Source organism: Taeniopygia guttata, chromosome 21, assembly GCF_048771995.1.
Source record: "Taeniopygia guttata chromosome 21, bTaeGut7.mat, whole genome shotgun sequence".
NCBI classification, from domain to species: Eukaryota; Metazoa; Chordata; class Aves; order Passeriformes; family Estrildidae; genus Taeniopygia; species Taeniopygia guttata.
This window is the reverse complement of record NC_133046.1, coordinates 7455660-7461659: the sequence shown is the minus strand read 5'-3', so window position 1 is coordinate 7461659 and position 6000 is coordinate 7455660.

Sequence of the window (6000 nt, the reverse complement as noted above, 5' to 3'; positions counted from 1 at the left end):
TTGGACCCTGTATTTGCCTGTTCTCCCACCTTCCACTCCCCCAAACCCCTTCATTGGTCAGTGGGTGACCCCTTCCCCCAGTTTACACCCCCCCCTTTATAAGTTGTTGCCAGCGCTTACTGTGGGCTCTTCTTCAGTTGTATCCTTCGGAGTGCAGGACTCATAGGAGTCGTGTAGCACAGTCTGTACTTTTACACTGACAGAGCATCTGCTCTGTTCTTTCACAGATTGTTGCCTTGTCTCCTTCGTGTTAGGGCTGACTGTGTTGGTGCTCAGCTCTAGCTGGACCCCCAACCTCGTGCAGGTACAGGGGAGTGTCCCCCACAGCCAGACATGCCCGAGCTGGTCGGGCGAAGCCAGGGGGCTTCAGGAGGACACAGCAGCAAAGTGTCTTGTGTTTGAGGAGGAATTTGGGTTTACACCCTTGTTCAAAGACAGGGTGGTGCAGGAACAACCTGTTGGAGTTTGGACCAGAATAGAGAGGTCCTTTCCCAGCCTCCGTGCCCTACTTACTCACTCTTGTTTCCTCTCTTTCCAGTATATTGTAACTGCCTGGACATACCACTTAAAGAAGGTGCCCAAAATGTCCTTCTTGTCCCTCAAAAAGCAGCTCAGCAATTACAAAATTCTTCCAGGAGATGGAGGAGGGCGTGTTGGCTTTTTGAGGCGAACCCTACTTGGCTTTCACAATGTTGCATCTTCTCTGATGTTTTGGAGCAGCTGCCCTCACGTTTGAACAGTTATTGGAAGTCCTTTTGTCTTAGTGGAGTTTTAGGGCTGAGGAGGTGCATCTCTGACAGCCTGATGCAGGTGACAGTGGTGGAAGTCCAGGTGTCTTGAGAGACTTAGCTCCCAGTAAATCTGTGTGCTTACTGAGAAGTCTGAGGGAATCAGACCCATTTTGGGGTAACCATGCCTGAGAAGTATAATTTTAAAGGCCTTTGCATCAAAGCGCCCTAGGGGTGTGTAAGAGCCATGTCTGCCCTTGGCTGTGGAACAAATGGCTCCTGTACTTCTGCGGATGCAAAATGAGTCACAAAACCTGGTCAAAGTAGTGTAGTTTTGTTTTTTTTTAATAAGTCACTAAGCAATTACAACACACTGTGATGTAAACCTACCTGACAAAAAAGCAGTTCAGATGCCCAGCTTTTGGTTTTTTGAGGATGTTAAGGGAACCTGCAAAATACAGTTAGCACTTTTGGTGTTCTTGGTCACGGTGATCCGTGGCTGAGCAGTGACTGGAGCAAACTGTGGCTATTTCTTTGGGTTTGTGCAGGTTTTCTACTGCATGATCTTTGCTTTTTGGGGCAACTCTTGGTTTGAAGAAAACTTGCCATTAAGAATTGTAGCGTAGCTGTTTGTTTTTTGATCTATTGTATTTCTATTCAGAGCATCAGTGCAGACAGACAGTCAAAATGTATGGGGTTTGAGTGGTATATTCTGCTGCCTTTAAAGACTGTGGAGTGCTGAATTTAGTCAAAGTGTTGCTTATTTTCCTCTGTTACTAGTCTGCACTGATGATCTGAACTGCAACAAAATAGATTGAAAAACAAATTGGTATGCCCTGGTTCCTTGTGCTGGATTTCACATTATCCTTTGGGTGAGCTGCCTGTTCTGCCCCTCTGGAGCACCCCAGAGACAAGTAATGACCCCTTAGCCTCTTTCAGCACTTCAAAGGCTGGATTACTTTTTGTGGGAGAGCTAAGAAAATTGAATTGCAGTCCTTGATTTTCTGGCTTTCCAATAACCCTCAGTGTAAGATCATCATCTTGGTAACAAGAAAACAGGAAACAGGTAAAGAGGTGCAGAAAGTATTCAGATTGTGATTTAAGGCTGTCACAGCTCTTACCTCCCCAGAGCTAAAAAGAGAACATTGCCCCCTCCCTCTGAGGCCACTGTCATGCCCAAGGGACTTCAGGCCTGAGCAACACAAGAGGTGTATCCCAGCTTTTGGTCCTACTTCATTCACTGATTTTGGTGAGGATTGTGAAATGAGCCTTTGATTGAGTTCAAATGGGCTGGGATGTGGCGACCTCTTCTCACAGGGCAGGTAGCCTTCCTGGGCTGGCAAGCACTTTTCTGCAATGACCACTTTGGATTTTAGCTTCTCAAGCAGAGAGTTGAGTATGGGGAACAGGAGGGTTGTGGGAGTGCTCCTATGAGCCCCTCTGCTGAGCTCCAACAAAAGTGGCATTAACTGAGGACAGAAAAGTTGAATTCTTTCATTTTGCTTATCTCTTTCTGACCTCTTTTTCCCCCTTCCTTCTTAATTTTAGCTTTTTAGAGCTTGCACAGAGCTCCCTGTCTTCTAGTTTTGCACCGGGTGTGCAGGGTGATTTTATTCAGCTTCATTATCCATGTGAGCACTGTAAGTTCCCTGTCTCTCTATGGCTGCTGCAGAGCAGTAGGCTGTGGGTCTGTGCCACACAGAACAAGTATGCTTGGACAGCTTCATCATTTGGCAGTGAGGCAACAGTTGTTGGGTTTTTGATTTTTTTTGTTTGTTTTTTTAAAGCTGCAAAAAGCCTGCTCCATGTGCATCTCTGGTGAGAATTTCAGACACGGAATACATCCTCAATCTAGCCACTGAAATGGATACAGGAAGAGCTTTTGTTGTTAACATTACTAATGACAGCAGCTGTGTTGACCACACTTTGTAAAAGTCCTTAATTATATAGCAAGGGTTATACAGAATCCTTTTGCTTAAACCTTAGAGGCATTACATTTCTTCCTGTGCCTTGTGATGGATGTTCTGAAGGTATGGGTACTGTGGCAGCAGGAACTGTGAGGGAGGGATAGTCTCATCCGTGCACCTTTGGAGCACCTGTCTCTGTAGAGTCTGATTGCTTAAATGCTTGGTCTTAAATTTCAATTATCTTTTAATGGACCTGATGATGTGCATGGCTTTTGAGTCTGTTTGATCTAGGTGCAAGTAATTACATGAATAATGAAGAGAAGTGATTTAATTTGGGCACACTTTTCAGTTCTGTGGGTATAACTGGTATCCCCTTTCCTCCTTCATTCTTCCTTCAACTTCCCCGAAGAAAGAAAGGTTGCTGCCTATCTATTCTGTTGTTGAGGATCTTTTTCCTCTTCTAATGTAGTTTAAAAAAAACAACATGATAGCCTCAAACTATGGAGGTGTGGGAGGAAGAAATAAGTGGAAAAAAAGCATAAAGAGCTGAAACTGGACAGTGGAGGGTGATGTTTTCTGCAGAAATGTTCTGGACCTCCTATACTTCTGCAGTTCAGAAGGAAAAGGGAAATCTCTGCTGAAGTGGGTATCCTGAGAGCAGCTGCAGATGACAACTATTGCTGCTGAAGTATCAGTTACCTGCTCTCAGAGAGAGATTCACACTTCTTCCCAGTCCCCCAGCCAAATCTCGCAAAAGTCATCTAGAGGATGGCTGGGAGACATAGTCACACAAACTCGGGTGAGAAGCAAGGCGTAAATTAACAGTGTAGCGATGGAGGGTACTCCGCTTAAAAGTCAGTTATCATGACTGGGCTCCTTACTGGAAGAGAGACATTAGCCAAACCTAAGTTACTGAGCCTGGAAATCTGGGAGGCAGTGATGAATGAGCAAGCAGATTGCTGATGGTGGTTCCCTCTGGCTCTTGGGTCCTCTGAATAGGGTGCAAATGCCTTGGGCCTGGTCTTGGCCAACACCCCTTGTTATAAATGCCTGTTCTCTTTGATGGTACTGAATGGTTTGGGTCCCTATAATTAAAGAAATAAAATGTATTTAAACAAATATGTCTGTGCTAGTTACTCAGGACACCTTTTCCAGTTCTCTGCATTGCTGTAATGAAGAAGGTGACATGCTAGCAGGCTGCTTAGAGCTTCACTGTTTTGAGCATTCATGAGCAAATATGTCTTCTATATTCCTGCCAGGAATAGAGGGAGCAGACAGTGCTTGCCAGGAGTGCAAGCAATAAATTTCATGCAGGAGGCTATTCATGGCAAAGTGAGCAGATGTCTCTTCCAGGACATTTTTCCTGTTTATCATTTTGTAGTAAGAGCTGTAGCTATTATTATTTAACCAGCAGACGAAGTTTCAACTCATCTGAAGAACTTCTAGTTGAAGTCCTCCAGGGAAGGAGTGAGTGGACTAAAACCACTATTACATGGAGTCTGGCAAAACAATCGGGTCTGTCTCTTCTCCCACAACCGGCAGCAACTCTGCTAATGGCAGCTTGGTTCCTTTTGATTTAAAATGGTGTGGGATGAGAGCAGAGCCTGCGTGTTGGATTGACTGGAAGTACAGGTGATTGGCCTTGTGCATGGGGGAAGGGGTGGATCTGGTACTTGGAAAGATGAGTGCCGCGTCCTCGCCCTGACCACAGATCTCAAAGCCACTCAGCCCTGGCTAGCTCTCCAAGAGGTGAGTAGGGCAGCAAGAAGCACTCCCTGCGGGACCCAGATGGGCTTTAGGGAGTGCCTCCATGCGTCCTGAGGCATAGCTGACCCCACCGTCAAGTAACAGAGAGTCGCTTGTCAGGGGTAGAACTTCAAAGCTTTATTGAGACTCCAAAGAGCCCAACCACACTCGAACACAACCTGCTGACAGGAGCACCAGGGAGGTGCATACCACAGATTAAATACAGAGAGGGCGGGGAACAGACTAGCCAATGGGAAAACTGTAGGGAATGGCTCTTGTACAAACTGACACCTATGGTATCCAATGGGGGAGGAACAGGGGATGAGGGCCCCAGGCCCTCATCCAACCACCCAACGCCCTGGATGGAAGCTTCCAGGTGTAAGGGAAGGGATGCCGAGTGATGGACAAGGCACCTGGGAGGAGACAGGGGAATGACTCTGCACTTTTAGGGTGATAGACACATGAGGAGAGGTGGGAAAACTAGGGACAAACCAAAGGGGTACAGAGGGGTACAAGGGGATAAACCATTCTAAAATCGAAGTACAGTGAAAATACAATAAAGTATAAAACCGCAACTCTATAGATGAGTTGCAGATCAGCCAGCCTTTGGTAGAGATGTGCCTGACAAAGCTGTGGCTCTGGGGGGCAGGAGGGTGGGCTATCAGCCCACTCAGGTTTTTCTGCCTTCCAGAGAAGGAGCCACTAACCCTGTGCTCTTGCTTCAGAAGTACTCAGAAGTACTGAGGAGTGTAACACATCTGCTTTGAGGTGATGTCAGAACCATTTGTGATCTTCTCCTGGTGCTTAAAAAACAAGTTTTATAGCACTTCATCTTTAAAGCCTGAGAGAGCCCTTGGCTGCACAGGAGAGCTCTCCTGCATTTCTGGTATGAACCAACCTTGTTGTTCAGCCTTCTGTAGCTCTGGGATGAGGTGATGTCTCTACTCTCTTCTATTCTTCTATTCTCTGTGTTCCCACAGACACCACAGGCAGTGCCATGCAGAAGGACAGCTGGGGTCCTGCCTGCCTGTGGACAGGAAGTCCTGCTTCCCACAAAAACTGAGCTCCAGAGGAGGTGGTGCCTTGAAGAAGTGAGATGTCAGCTCAGCCTGCTCCCAATATCTGCTTATGATGTGATTTGGTACAAGCTGGGAGTTGCGCTGAGCCTGATTTCATGTGAGGCAGAGCTTTGAGATTGGTGTATGTACATTGGCAGGTTAAAGCTCATAGCCTGGTGATAGGCTATACTAGTCCTGTTACCTACAAGAGGGCAGGAAGCTGAGTGCAAAATTGTTAAGTGTTGAAGGTCATGTAATTCATGACTATCCAGGTGCTCTTTCTCTATTGCTCATAGTGTTCTGTTTTGCCTATCATGCCAGTGTTAGGCATCCTAGTGTGTGCAGAAGGCAGTAACATCTTTATCTTGTCTATCTTAGATTAAAAACTCCAGATGACCCACTGATAAAAATTCTATTAGCAGATGTCCTATCTGTTTTCCCTCCTGCAGTGGGGTGGGGAAGGGTGGAAGTTAAAAATGGGCTCTGGTAGATAGGATTAGGTTTATGGATTTCTCCCAAAAATTGTATTTTAGGGGAAAAGACTCATAAATGAATGAGCTG